We start from the raw sequence: 16,553 nt of genomic DNA, 5'->3' as shown, positions 1-16,553 counted from the left end.
CTTAAATCTCGTCAATTACCTCTGCTGTGTTATCTTTTGCCAGGAATGCACATTCCAGTCATATGTCTAATTGAAGGTTGAAATAACGCATATTCAGTAAAGTCAAATGCATCTTTGCACAAGAATGATGTCTTATTTTATTAACCTCTGAAAGACATATACATATATATCGGTATTTGGATTTTTTTTTTCAGCCCCACTCCATCCATAAACTTTACGTTGGCTGTTCCAGTACAGGTACATTGTTAAAGTAGTAACTTAAACCAGTTATATTTACTAAATTTGCGGGTATCAAAATACGCATTTACAATTTTTTGCCGCAAATATTTCATAAGAATCAATTTTAACATGTTTTTCATAGTATGCCTCCGTACAAAGTGACCAAAAAGATTTTACATTTCTCCAGGACTCATGAAGAGGACCTTCTAAATTGTCATGATATGGAAGATATGAAGCCGTTGATGTTTTATGAGCTGATTTCAAAGAGAAGCCAGACTCTTCGAGCATTTGTTTATGAGTGCGGAGCCTTTTTTGCACTCTCTTTGTAGTTTCCGGAACTAGATGTTTGAACCAATGGCCTTCAATATTTTCCGGAGTATCAACAATAATGGTCAAAACTAGACCTGGTTTCAGGATGCCGTAAGCTTCCTTTAGTTTTTGAATAAGGACTGGAAATGATTTGCCATCAAGGTTTACTTCTATATGATGCAGCACCTAGTAAAGAATGTAGATAAGATATGGCTTATATGATACGGTTTATGGTTTTGTTAAAAAAGAGTACCCCGGTACTTCTAAAGACTTAAGACTTTTAATGCTGCATAGAAAAGAAGTCCATTTAGGCTCGTTATATTTTGTATAGTTTTATATTTATATGCATGCATCTTGACATTCATTTTCTTAAATACCAAGTTTTATGGAAGTCAGACAAGAATTGGAGGAGGAATGACCTTTAAAAAAATTCACAAGTTCTTCCATTTTTAGTATCCATGAACACTGGTCATCAAAAGTAATTTACGTAGAGTTTTTTCCCTCTCACCAGAAAGGGACATTTGGATTTGGATTTGATATATCTTATACATGTCGTGACAATTCAAATTCTCCCAAAGTTAATTGAAATATTAGTATATATTATTCATATTACATGAAAAGGCATAAAAATATACCCACGGTCAGATCCAAAAGATCAAGGTCACTGGTCAATGATACAGTGAAATTAAGTCAGTTTCACAGACATCGAACTCTTGGCTAAAACGTTATTGTTCGAAACCTAAAGATATTTAGGATCTTGACTCTGAAACATATATTAGAGGACACTGGTCGCAGAGATTAGGAATGGTTTTAGGGGGCCATATATAGAAGTTTCAAACTCTTGTTCTTTGTGAATGAAATATGATGATAACGAATATTAATCAAGCTCCAAAGTCCATTGGAACAATGCAAATCGGGAGCAGAGCAAACACGGATCGTTAAAAAATATCAACTTTTAAATGGGATCAGGTGTCATGGAGGAGCAAGCATCTCCTGTCGACTGGTCAGACCTGCCGTATGCCACCTGCCATGATCGGGCAAACGTAAAAATTCGTAGGCAATACAGTGCGAAAATAATAGTTTAACAATTCATCAGAAAAACGTCAGGAAACATTCGACCTAACGATATATTGTATTTGTTAACACGGTTATCGTATCGACCATAGAATTCAAACAGTATTCTGTTGATAAAAAGTTGTTTCTAGTTGTAGTTATGTAAATTAAAAGCCAATCACTGTAACATTAAAATTGTGTGATATATTGTTCCGCATGACTTTAAGGAATACCATTACTTGAAGATTCAAGGATATGTCAACTAAATCACGAGGTCATGGTCATTGGAGGAAGGGAAGAATCTTGTTAAGTTTAAAGAAAACTTTTAATATTGCAACATAATATTCACTACGAGCGGAAAGGACGAAATGGAAGAAAATGTAAGTAACGAACAGTGATGTATCTCAAAAAGCCTACAAACAATACAAATCTTTGAACAGGGCATAAAAAGCGGACCCCTGGAAATTCGAGAGGTGGGATCAGTAGATTTTTCCATAACATCAACTTGTTTGTCAGTAGCTTGCTTCGGTTTAAAAATCGATTATACTCCGAGCATTCTTTTGAGTATTGAATAAGCTGGAAGACATAAACACCATATGCAGGTGGAAGTGGAACATTACTACATAAATAAGGAGAGTTGACGATCAAAAAGCTGAATTCATTTCGATTGTCATATTTTGTTAGTTAGCTCTTATCGTCTATAGTCAGCAAAACATCCAAATATGAAACAGATCTGGCAGACTCCGTGGTGTCTTTTATTTCGACTTCCCTTTACAAGACTGAGGAGGAGGAGCCTTTTGGAAAAAAATATTGACAGAAACTGGTCACTTTATCAACTTAAAAGTTAACCAGTCCTGAACAATTAGATCTAAAACTAAGTATCTGAAATAAAACGTACATGATTTATTATCCCAGCATCAAACGAGTTGTCTTTGTATGGAATTGCTGGTAGAACTGCTTGTTTGATATCTCCGTCCTACAAGATGCTGTTAACTTCGCTCTAGCCTTACTTAGCATTCCCTCGCTAGCATCCATCAAGAAGAGACCCTTTGGTTCAAACTGGAGGAAAAATTCAGAGTAGTTTTTGGTCCCACAACCAATGTCAATGATATCCATATTCTGTTTTAAGTAAAAATTTAAGATAACGGCACGAAAAAATATACTACAATAAATATTAAGCTTTTAAGAAACTAAAAATCTTTTATAAAACTGATGCGCCACTGATTTGTATTTATACATGTAAATGACTGATAGTTTACTTTTAGACATGTACTGTTCATTTTGAGGTTCCTTTGAATTAAATAGTGCAATTGGGTGCTTTATAAAATTAAAATGATTATAACGACTTTTCAACTAGACCACGAAAGCAAGAAAAACGTCAGTGTTTGAAAGAATTTAACATGTTATTCCATTTCATTTACCATGGCAATAGCATTAATTAAATATAATATTTACATTTGGCAATTTTTTGTCAATAGTTACCTGTAAAATTATAGAATTTACCTTCATAACCTCATTACATATGATCCATTTCTTTGTTCCCTTATTCATAAATAGTTGTCTTTACATGAGAAATTGTGACTATATCGATTTCGAATGGAGACATTCAAACCAAGGCTAGGTTTACGCTAATGTTTTCGTGTAAAGGATAATGATATCTGATAAATTTGATTTGTTCCAAGGTGCAAAACATTTATGATTTGATATTGTATTCGATTGGATGTTTTTCAGTCAACAATGATTCACTTTAGATAGATTTTAATTTTAACTTATTTAATTTACAGCAAATTGGAAACAAGATTTATTCAAATTACTGCCAATACAAAGAATTTTTCAGTTTCATTTATTCTTCCCAACTAGGATTTTTTTGCCAGGAAGGAATTTTTGGAGGAGTAGGATTGGTAAAGATTTAAAAATGTTAATTTAGATCTAATTCTAGTAACTCTGACCCCCTATCGTTCAATGAAAGCGAAGGCAGATCTAAAGAAAAAGAAATTTAGTCTGCTTTCTTTTCCAAATTTTATTCAAAACTAAAACGTATAAGTATTATCATTTTGAAAAACAAAGCAGATATTTCTTTATATTGTTTTTTTTTTATTTTCTACTTCTATGCCAGATTTCATCGAAATCAGACCAAAACTGTCGCAGAAGAAAGGTAATGAACACATATAGCGAAACTAAACACATTTTATAACCATTACTTAATGAATTTGGACAGAATGACACACAGGATGCTTAAGTTCTGATATGTGACAAGTACATGTAGAGCTATAATTGCATCAAAAGTTCTAGTTTATCTGTCTAGTGGAGCTAAAAACTAAGAAAATTCAATTTATACCCATAATTTACACTCATTTTTTAATATCCGCGTTTTTAAACTTGAACGTATGCATTTTGAATTCAACAATTAGTTATTCAGATATATATGGAAAAAAAAGAATCAGAAAAATTGCTCTCTTGTCTTAGCAGTTTTTCCAGTAAAGTTTTCCATCAGACTTTTTATAATGTGTGCATCTGGAGCTTTTCTCATGGAGTCGTAGAATCTCGAAACCTCGTTATAATCCACCATTGTGCTTATTTTGTAATGGTCAGTAGAATATGTCTATAGAGAAAACTTGGCATTTCAAATAAAGGAGCAGGACTGCAAAAAAAACAATTTCAGTTGGTGGATGGGGTACGACCGAATAAGAAAAAGTGATTAGAGCGTTTGCTCTAGAGTCGCGGAGTAAGGAATTGATCTTTACGTCGCGGGTTCGAATCTCATTGCGGGACAGGGCGACAGGTCCTTCGGATGAGATCGTATAAACCGAGGTCCCGTGTCGCAGTTGCTGGCATGAAAAAGATCCCTCACTGCTCAATGGCCCTAAGTGCCGAGTATAGGTCTAAATTTGCAGTCCTTCAAGTAGTGGCATCTCCATATGAATGAACAATTCTCAAGATGGACGTTAAACAAACCAAAAAAAAAAAAAAAAAAATCAAGAAAAAAAGGAGCCATCAGACGTTATATTTGAGGGATTACTTCCTGATAATAAATTCGCGAATTCATTGACCTTCACTACATAAGTTAAGTAATTTTCTTTAAACTGCAATTCATCCTTAACATACCACACAAATAAGTGTTTATATCTAAATAAATTTCTATTCATTATAAGAAAATAACTGCTCTAAATTAATGACTTAAACATCTAATAAATTTTAAGATGTTATAAGATTATCAATTTAAAAAAATCGTTGAAATATAACAGGAAATACATATTATCCAAAAATGAAATCAGAGCTACCAAGAAAAATTTTAGGGAAGTGGGAGACAAAGAAATATTTTAGACGATTCTTTAACAGGCGCACTGAAGCTGTTAGTGAATATATATTCTTCCCTCTACAAAAGTATCTATATCTATTTCCCGCCAGTGCAAATTTCGATTTAACGTTGACCTTGGCTTTATAATTTATGCTTAAAGAAAAAAAATGGCCACAGAAATGTAATATAAAGGTAAACCTGCATCTTGGGGATATCTCGGTCTGTGTCTTATCTTCGTTACAAAATCCTATGAGGTGTACAAAGTTAACAACGTACTTTTACCAAATCTCGTCTTTGCAATATTTGTTTCAATATTTGGCTGCGACAAGAAATTTTACCTGAATAAATTGGAAAAAAAATCTGGCGCCTACATTTTGATTTGCAGGAAGACCTTTTTCTCTAATTTCATATCTGTTTTGAAAAAGATTGAAGCCGAATAAGATATTACAAGCAAAGGCAATAATTTTTTGGGTTAAGTGTAATTTATTATTTTTCTGTGGTTGATGAAAGTATACGTATATAAAGAAGAAATAAGTTCAACAATAGAGCAGACATGCTATATAAAATAAGACATTAGAAAGCTGATACCTTTATTAATTTGAATAAAATACTACGTTAATTTCTTTCAAGATCAGTAATTCAAGTGTAACCAAGCAGCAATGAGATAATGGAATAAGATGATGGTCTCCATTTTATTTAATGAAGCATGAAAAGACATTTACCTATAACAAATATAAAGAATAAATTACAGAAAAATGCAATTTACACACAGTTTCATAAACTTTAACAAAGGTTTCAGTTTATGCAACATACATTTATAAGATAGAAAAATGTCATCTGAACTTTGAACTTATAAACAAATGTAAGATTTTACTTAGGAAACTTTAACTGCAAAAATACGATAACATATAAACTTTGCAATTAAAATGGTTGATACTCCAAACTTTAACAGTAACGTATTAAAGAAAACAAATATGATAATTACGTAGTACTATAAGATGCAGCTGATACACGATGGAAATGTAATATTGCCAAATTTTGCTTGGTTCGAACGGGCACTTATATTCAATGTAAATTAAAACTATTGGATAATATCTTAATATTAACCAGTGGAATGAAATATATGGAAATAACGAACAGTATTCAAGCTCAAAAGTCCATTAAACATTGAAAAATAGGTGCAGAACAAACACGGACCTCCAAAACAACAGAGGTGGGATCAAGTGCCAGGGAGGAGTGAGCATCCCCTGCCGACCGGTCACATCCGCCGTGTGCTCCTTGTCATGATCGGGAAAAATCTTTTGATTTCAAATTTTCCAAAAGTTCCTTGGAATTTTTAAGTATCCACATCTAATTTACACCACTTCTCGAATATATTGTGGCACAGTACTCTTGAAGTTTCCCCTTCACTACTGTTAATATCTTAGTGAGGAGTAAAGAAAGAGGCTTGGTTGAACATTTACTGGAACCCGCTATGTATCTTTGTTTGTAAGGATTTTTATGAAGTTTCGGAATCCAATATAGATATGGTAATTCAAATTTATTTTGGTTGTTTGGAATATTAAACATATTGAAAACTGACATATTCAAAACTGACTGATTTTGAAGATTTTTTCCTTAGAAAGAGAACTATGAGTATAAGTTGGATAACCACTTGTAGAATTAAATCCAAGTTCCTCTAAAATACATTTAATATAATGAGCCTTACAAACAAAGACAATGTTGTTTCCTGCTTTGTCAGCAGGGACCAGTACGTACTGATCATGTAATCTATCTAATTTCTTTTTTAACTTCTGGATTATTGAATACAGAAGGATAGATGGTTTTCATATTGCCCTTCAATCTTTTAATGCGTGAACTGGAATTGAAGATAGAAATCAACTTTATCCAATGAGCAAAGCATTGTTTTCAAAACTATTTAAGATTACTTGAGATAAAACGAAAAATGAAATTATTCCAAACTAAATAAATACATGTAAAATAATTAGTAGATCTGTTATACCACATAACCAGAATTACGTAATTAAAAAATTAACTAGATTTCTCTCTGCAAAAATGTTTAATGAAAAGTCTTACTTTTTTGCGCTAAATTGCATGTACAAATTTGATACATTAAAATTGGTTCCGTATATGATTTACAAACATCAAGAGTTACCAGGTTTCCGTTTTTTATGCTTTCTTCACAAATTTGTATTTTTTTAAAGATTCTTGAGATTGATCACTTTCGCTATCCTCACCTTTTTCATTGTATTCCACCCTTGCATCCAGTTGTAATGACACCTAGCAGCTGACGATGTAATTTTTTACTTGTGTTACTGAGACAGGTATGTGCCTCCGCTTGGGATTGAACCCGGGACCTCTGACATTCCAGTCCCGTGCACTACCAATTTAGCTAAAGGGTTAACTCACTAGCCCAAGCTAGTAGGATGCCGTTTATCTTACACTACCCAATTCCTTGTTTAACTCCATATAATTATGTGGAAAGATATAGTTTGATTTTGTTATAGAATATTTTTTATTATAACATCAGAAACTCAATCTATTAGGATTGTTTAGAACATGTGCATCTGTAGTTTTTCTCACGGAGTCGTAGGATCTGGACACTTCGTTATAATCCGTCATGGTGCTCATTCTGCGATTTTCATTTCTCAATGGAGAAAACTTGGTAGTACAAATAATGTAGCAGGCATGCAAAAAGCAATTTTAGTTGGAGAATGGATACGACCAAATAGAAATTTCTTGACAAGCAAAAACAGGCGTCATCAGACGTTATCAATTTTAAAATCTTTAAGATTTTTAGTTTAAAAAAATCTGTGACATATAACTGGAAATACATATTTTCCGCAGAAAATGAAATCAGATCTTCATTATTGTGTGCCAAAAATGTAGGGACAGAAGGGGTCAAATATATTTTAGACGATTATTTAAAAGGCACGCTTAGGCTTGTTCCAACTTCTTCTTCAGCAATGGCTTCTATATCTATTTTCCTCCAATGCAAATGTCGATTGAAAGTCGACCTTGGTTTTATCATTCATACTTAAAGGAAGAAATGGATCCGGATACACACATTATGTAATATAAAGTTAAATCTGCACCGTGAGAAATATCTAGAACTGTATTTTCTATCTATTACACAATTATGAAAGTATACAAAAGGTTACTTGCTACGTTTAACAAATCAGGTCCGTTGCTATATTTGCTTCAGTGCCCATTGTTGGTCGCGACAAGAAATTTTATCTGTATGTGTATTATTGAAAAAAAAATTCTGAAGTCGACATTTTCATTTGCATGAAGACTTGAGCTAAAAATGTTTATAGGTACAGTGCAGGGAAATGATTTTGATACATGAATAAGCATAAGCATTAGCTCCAGCCAACATTAGTATCAGCATTCGAAAAATATAGGTTTCTCAGGATCAGCATTGTAAGCAAGCATACAGTACTAGTACAGTGAAAAAGGTGATCAATTAAAAAAAAAAACTATATGCACTACAGATCTGTGAACAGGACATAAACACGGACACCTGCAAATTCCAGAGGTGCGATCAAGTGCCTAGGTGGAGTAAACATTCGATGTTGACCGGTCACACAAGCCGTGAGCCCTATGTATTGATCAAGTAGACTGAATATTCTGTAGTCAAATTTAGTTTAAAAACAAAGGCATATCAATTGGTATGTCATATGTCGGTCAGAATTCGACCCAATGAGAGTCAAAGGCGGATCCAGCGTCAGTCCCCCCCCCCCTTTTGATCTTTTTTATTTTGTTCTTATAACAAGTATTATCCAAAAATCAAGGAAAAAGCACCTCTTATAAGAATTCGTCAGCTTCAGAGGGCCCCCGCACCCGCACCCCCACCCTGAACCCACTGGGGGCTTCAATGCAGCCCTCAGACCTCCTGCCTTCTACTGCGCCTCCTCCCCATATGAAATTCCTGGATCCGCCACTGTGAGAGGACATATTTGCTAAAAAGGTCATTATAACGAGCATAGATTTTAAGAAATGCTGAAAATAGGTTGTTGCAATCCCTGTTACATCAACTTATATGTCAGTACCCTACCTTGGTTTAAAAATTGCTCGTACTCAGAGCATGCTCTTCAGAATCGAATCAACTGGGAGCATGGAGACATAAACACCATATGCAGGTGATAGCGGAATATTATCACATAAATAAGAAAATAAGGAAAGTTGACGATTGAAAAGTTGAAGCTATCTCATTTGTCATACAATTTAGTTGGCCCTTATCGTTTATAATCAGTAAAAAATCCAAATATGAAACAGATGTGACTGACTTTGTGGTGTCTTTTATTTCAAGTTCATTTGGACATATCTATTCGGCATAATGGAAGTAACTGTTGTTAATTGATAAATGTCGTTGATATATCGGCATGTCGAATTGAAGGCCACAGCAAGTGTTCTTATTCTCATGTAGAAGTTTTTAGAATAAATTCTGCTTCATAGAAATATATAAACAGGTTAGGTAATAAAAGAGCACAATTACCGTCCCCGCGGCGAATAAGGATCTTTGGCATCTTTTTAATATCAACTTCAGAGTACTTGTAGAAATAGAATAATTGTAAACAAAGTAATTTTATTGATGACCAATCACAAGATATGAAAAATTTCCGAGTTGCATTTTTATTGAAGAAGCAGTTGTCGATGATATAAAATACATTTTTTGAATATATTGAGAGGAATGGCTAGTCATAGCTAGCATTGACGTACTAGCATAAAAAAATCACCGAATTTGTTTTTCAATTAGTTTTCCATGTAGTTTAATAATTCAATTTGTAAATATTAATGTTATAGAATAAATCAATAAAATCTTATATTTTATATTTAGATGACAGACTTCAAAAGTCATTTTATGGTGTTAAAATATGTTTTACAGAGTAATCAATTTTGTTTTTATCCAAACTAAAACCAAATAGCGTACTAACATGTAATTGCAATTGAGCAAGAAGAATATGTTTACATTACGACACTGAAATATTTTAAAGTTAAAATTTATATCATTATATCTGTTTTGATGACATTTGGAGCAGAATAAGATGTAGCAAACAAATGCAATGCTTTTTGAGGTATACTATAATAAATGTAATTTATTTTTTTCTAAGGTAACTGGAAGTTTTTGAAGAAGAAATAAGTTAAACAATAAAGAAAACATGCTACATGAAAAATAAGCTTTTAGAGAACTGATACTTTTATGAATTTGAATAACATAATTTTGCAATTTCTTTCCAGATTAAGCAGAATTTAATTTAAAAATATAAATAGATCTGTCTCTAAGAAAATGATTAGTGAATTTTTTTTTTTTTAAGTATACAAATTTGATGGATTTCCAATATCACTGTTTAGGATGTAGGCCTACCTTTCTAAAAGAAATTAATGAACTTGCTTCTCTTATAGCGGTCAATGATCAAAGGTTTTGATTCCTCTCTTAGATACATTATAAAAAGCAATTATTTTATATGAAAAGAATTTATGACCGTGACTTAAGGTTATTTAAATTCCAGATCAGTTAGGCACTTTTTTTCCGTTGCTGACCCCTCAGTGTGTTACTGTTAAGGGTTTGGTTTTGTGTGCAGCCATGTGAGACTCACCAAACATAAAAACTTCAATATGTTTTTAAATACATTAATTTTGTCAAAACTTGAAAAACTGGTATGTCATCTTCCTAAAAAAGAATATGCAGCTTAATTGTCACTTGCAGTAGTTTGCAGCTATAAAGTGCATAATACACTTGCACGTCTGCGCAGCCAAAGGTATAAAACAGTGCATCAATAATTCAAAACAATATGAAATCCTTTAAAATCAATTTAAGGGCTACACTTGTTTATGAAGAACCTTAAGTTTTGATATAAACTCACTATAGCAGGTACAATTCTTTACAAGCATACATATTTGTTCAATAATAAAAAGTTGACCACGAAAGTAGTTCCATTAACATGTCAATATATTAAAAATAGAATTAAAGATATAAAGAAATAAAATATCACTTTATATGAAAGCCCACATATATATAAAAAAAATTATATGATGTATACACAGTATAGCCAAATTAATGTCTGAAAAACATTTTCCTCATGAAAACGAAAATGAAAATGCCAAATAAGAAAATATTAAAAATCTGCACTGGGAATGAAAGCACGCAAATTGAACCAGAGGTCCATGGGCCACAATGCTCAAAAGATTTCAATAGAGGAATAGGAGTCCACAAATTTCGCCCGACGAACTGGCTCAGGTGACAAAAACAGACAATTATGAAAAAAAAAATAAACAGCTATTAGGAATGAAATGTGATTTAAACAGTAATCAAATTCAAAAGTCCATAGGTACAAAACAGATGGGGAGTAGAGCAAACACGGGCCCCAAAACATCAACTTATAGGTGGGATTAGGTGCCATGGAGGAGTAATCATCTCCTGTCGACAGGTCAGACCTGCCGTATGCCCCTTGTCACGATCGGGCAAACTGAAAAATCCGTAGACAATTCAGTGAAAAAATAATTGTCTAGCGATTGAAAAGGGTCAGCCAACATTCGACTTAACGATAGATTCTATTTGCTAATAGTTGTTAGCATGATGTTTAAATATCTGAATACGTACAACAAATGCCCTGTCATTGTCTTGTAGGATCTGTAGCTGTGTCGTCCCGCAGGCGCAATATGCACATTGCTGCTGTCTTTTGATAGTTTCCCGAGGGAAGGTGCCAAAGGTCAGTTTTCAAAGGTAAGTATGGAGTACTTATAAAGATATTGAGATTTTTATTTTATACGAATCTCACGTGGCTGCACACAAAAACAAACTTTTAACTGAAGATTTAAATTTCCATCACCAGGTTAAGAATATATTGCCGGCAATGCTTAAAGTTCTAAAAGTTGCGAAAAACACTAACAGCGAAACATCGGTTTTTCTTCCATTTGTCGGAAAGGACCAAGAAGCTGCGATAGCTATCGTATCGTGTGTGTCCTATAGTATCGTGCGTGTATCCTATAGTATCGTGTATGTAACCTATCGTATTGTGCCTGTTTTCTATAGTATTTTGCATGTATCCTATAATTCCGTGCCTGTTTCCTATCGTATCGTGCATTTATCCTATAGTATCGTGTGAGTATCATATCGTATCGCGTATGTATCCTATATTGTGCCTATATTCTATCGTATATTGCGTTTATCCTATCGTGCGTGCGTGTGTCCTATCGTATTTTGTCTGATTCCTATCGTATCGTACGTGTATCTTATCGTATCGTTTATCATGTCAAGAATAACGTTTCTGGTACTAAATATCTACTTTTTGTAAATTTTAGTGATATTTAACTGTATTATATGAATAGTTTATTTGAATAAAGGCAAACGATGTAACTTATTTAAAGTTAGGTTCTCGTGTCGTAAAATAACATTTGCATAAGATTTTTGAGGTTGTTTTCTTGAGAGGATATTGTACTCTTCTTTGCTCAATGGCTCTCAGTGCCGAGAATAGTAATTTGAAGCCTTTCTCCGCTATTGGCACGACAAAGATCTTTCGCTGGCCAATGGCCCTGAGAACAGAGTAAAAGTAAAATTTGAAGCCCTACAATAACAAACACAGACGCCTCATGTGAGTGAGATATTCTTGCAAGGGACGTAACACTGCAGTGAAACAATCAAAAGACATCTAATGTCTCTCAGTTGATTCGATATGCAAGAGCATGCTCTACGTACGAACAATTTCTAAAACGCGGCAAGTCATTGACAAACAAGTTGATGAAACAAGAAAATCAGAAGTCTCGTTTAAACTCACCATTTCGCAAGTTCTCCGGTCGATACAATGACTTGTCAGCAAATACAATCTATCATTAAGTCAAATGCTGACTGACGTTTGTCATAGTAATTGTTAGGCCATTTTTACACACTGAATTGTCTACTGATTTTTCCGTTTTTCCCGATCATGACAAAAAGCACATGGCGGGTGTGACCGGTCGGCAAGGGATGCTCACTCCTCCATGGCACCTGATCACACTTCCGATTTTTTTGGTGGTCCGTGTTTATTCTGCTCCCGATTTGTATTGTTTAAATGGACTCTGAGTTTGACTGTTCCTTATCTCCATGTTTCATGTTTACACATGTAAGTTTATTATATCATTATACTTTATGTTCAATGTATCTGTGCTTATACACTTCGTTTATTACAGACTTCCGTTATCTTTTCAAATGATTTTCTTCATGAACTCCCATGTTTTTTATGATACTTGTTAGAGATCCATTAAAGATATTTTATAAAAAAGAAGAGCAAATTGCGGACATGACGCAGCATTGTAGTGAGAACTGATCATTTTCTCTGAAAAACTGAACTGCAAGGAAAAGGACGCTTTATCATGTTTTGTATATTAACGTGTTGTTTTACATCAAACACCCAATCAAAGGTGAGCAAAGTTAATGACAGAATCAAGAGGTATAAAAAAAAACCTTCAATGTAATGTAAATGCGAGCTGCAAACGAAGCGAAGCCTAAGCGAAAAGAAAACGGCGAGGAACGCTGAGAGGAAAATGAACGAAAATATGTCACCGAGCAAAATTAACATTTTTGAAATAAATAACTCTTTAAATATATTTTACTAAATTTGGACATTTAACTGTTAAATTCTCTGTCTATTATCATTATGTGTCTATTATTTAGTTGATTGAATCTCATTCTCTTTGAAACAGGATTAAGACATTCCAATTGACTTTAAGTGACGTGTCAAAGAATTGATACTCGTTAGGTGTAAATGCCTCAGGACCTGTTAATCTAATATCAATAACTTTGTTTATATAATTATTTAGCAATGTCTTTTATGTCCATTCCATCAAAGAAACACACCTGTCTATCAATTAACTCAGCTAGTGTCATAATTCAATTATTGTTTACTCTCTATCTTACAAAAAGCTATGTCCATTAAACCTTCTTTAGTTTGGAGGCCCGATGCTCTACTGGTCACTCAACTCGGTTAAGACTTGTAAGCTATTGTTGAAATTCATGTTGATTGTTATTTACCATCGTCTATAATAAATTCGGAAACCTGATTTTACTAGTTCTTGGACTCTATATTGGAAGACCATAAGGAATACGGCACCCTTCTCCTTTGCATTGTATTACGGCCCCACAGCGCCGCTACTGTATTACCCGCCAACATTCCTTTTTCCCCGTTTACTCTAAAACAATGGATATAGTCCAGGAATTACTTTTATAACTTTATAACCAAAATCTAACTGGTTATAATTGGTGTTAGAATCGGGACGATCCCCTTTGTGTTGTACCTTCCACTACGCCAGCGACGTGTTCTCCCCATGAGTTTAATTTCCCCAAACATCAAACCTCACGATGGACTTTCACTTTCGACCACCCCGGACTTCAACAAATTCCATTCGGCCGCGATATAGTTGCACCTTTCAGCATCCATCTCCGTCAGTGTGTTTCAACTGTGGAAAGTATGATCATTACGCCAAAAACTGTCAAGCTCCTTCGAAAAAATCAACTTCAAAGAAATTACGTGACGCAAACAGAGTTCAGCATTTTCTGGACAGAAAGCAATTTCTGAGAGAATTACCATTCCACAACCTCAGACATGCTGCCTTTCATAAATGTGTGGATATGAATTCATCTCTTCGGTGTGAAATTTCAAAGACAAAAGAAAAGCTCAAAATCTCTGATAGCAAGATTAAGGAATTGCTTCATAAACTCCACAACACCGAGCAAAATTATGAATCAACAAAGAAACAACTCATCTCCGTTCAACAAGAAAGTTCCGCAAAAGTCTCGCAATTAGAAACAAATATCCAAAACCTACAGAAAGCTAAACCGGAATTAAAGCAGGAAATAATCGACCTTAAGATAAAACTAAACAATGCAAACAAGAACAATAAAATGGCTTCAGACCGTATATCAGAGCTTTCTGCCGAGAATAAAAAACAAACGGAGGAAATCCTAATGTTGTCGACACAGCTATACACAGCAGACCAGAACATGAAAAGACAACAGGAGCAGACAGACGAGCAGGAGGCCAACATCAGCAGTCTCCGCTTTCAAATTGATGGTCAAATGCACGAGATTAGTTCCCTCCGTTTCACAATTGACTCTCAAAGGCCAACATTCCTTTTTCCCCGTTTACTCTAAAACAATGGATATAGTCCAGGAATTACTTTTATAACTTTATAACCAAAATCTAACTGGTTATAAATATACCAAATAAAAATATAGAAACATATTTTTTGTATCTATGCTATATTATTATTATTTTGTAACGGGTTTAAAAATTCTTCAGATACCTTCATATACTATTGAGAATACATGTGTTGTGAATATCATACTTAACATTGGTTTGTGACGATTGTTAAACTGCAAGGAAAATGATTCTTATATAGCACTTTGTATAGCACTTATTGTGTATTACATGTAAGCTGCTGTTTTCATCTAAACACCAAATGAATGCTTTACAAAATTTCTGAAAGAAGCAAGAGGTGAGAAAGATCTTCAATGGAGTGTAAATGAAAAGCGAAGTGTGAGCAAGAAACAGAGAGAAATGCTGAAAGGTTGATAGATTGTATGTTGTTTTACGTCCCATTCGAGAATTTTTCACTGATATAGAGACGTCACCGTATGCCGGTGAAGGACTTCAAATTTAGACCTTTACTCGGCATTCAGGGCCATTGAGCAGTGAGGGTTCTTTATGGTTCCAACGCCTACCGTGACACGGGACCACAGTTTTTAATGTCTCATCCAAAGGACCCGTGGTTTTCACTTCTAATACCTGGCGATTGGCCAAAGAACAGTCACTACCTATGTTCACGTCCAGCGTTTAAGGCTGCTCGGCGAACGAGAATCAAACCAAGGGCATCCCAATGAAATGCTGAAGGAAAGTTGAACGATAAAACGCTACATGCATATAGAGCAAATACCAATATACGATTTTTTTGTCTTCAAATAAAGCAAAAAAGTGATTTTTTTTTTTTAATCATCTTAATTTGGCATTTTAGTACTTATTCTAATTGTAAAAGTAAAATTAAAAAAGAAAATGACAATATCGTATGAATTTGTCTGCTTACGGGGTATTCATTACCTATTTAGTATTTTACAAGGAATGATCTTCAAAATAATCCAAAATAGTTCTTCATAAAATCAGTAATATAAAGATTTTTCGCCATCTAGAATATTTTAAAAATATGCAATGTTGATGATCACAATGCCACATATAATTGCTCGGGATAAATCTTCCTTTCCTAAACAAATAAAGTGAACTTGATTTTTAGATGGAGTAGTGATCAAAGATGATTATTTCCCTTTGGATAAGGCATGTTAAGAATCCATGAGATATGAAACAGTTCATGACCGTGACGATAAATTCAATATGTTTTAAAATTAACTCAGCACTTTTTTCACTACTGAATGGCCCCACAGAAATTATTCAGTTTATTTGAAACTTTAAGCTTCCATCAACATGTTTGGGCCATTCCCGGTAAAGCACTAAGTCCTTGAAATCTGCTGGAAAACTCATGCAACAAGAATAAACTCAATAGCTCCATAGGTCACAGCGTTCACCCAAGGAATAAATCTCTTGGGATAGCATTATATCACTACAAAATTAATATGTGGAATTCAAAAGATGATTCAAAAAGATTGTCTTAATGTATTTCTATGTACATGTAAAACTCTGAACCCAGT

General features: G+C 33.9%; 1 pseudogene; it reads right to left on the bottom strand.

Annotated features, from left to right (window-relative positions):
* Window positions 1-291: 291 nt before the first annotated feature.
* The window catches only part of LOC133203485 (uncharacterized), a 58,021-nt pseudogene continuing 41,759 nt past the window's right edge, over window positions 292-16,553 (bottom strand).

Source organism: Saccostrea echinata, unplaced genomic scaffold, assembly GCF_033153115.1.
Source record: "Saccostrea echinata isolate AGI-Se365-2 ecotype Australia unplaced genomic scaffold, CSIRO_AGI_Sech_v1 ptg000051l, whole genome shotgun sequence".
Lineage (NCBI taxonomy): Eukaryota > Metazoa > Mollusca > Bivalvia > Ostreida > Ostreidae > Saccostrea > Saccostrea echinata.
Note: the sequence above shows the minus strand (reverse complement) of the source record. Positions and strands in the feature narration are given on the sequence as shown.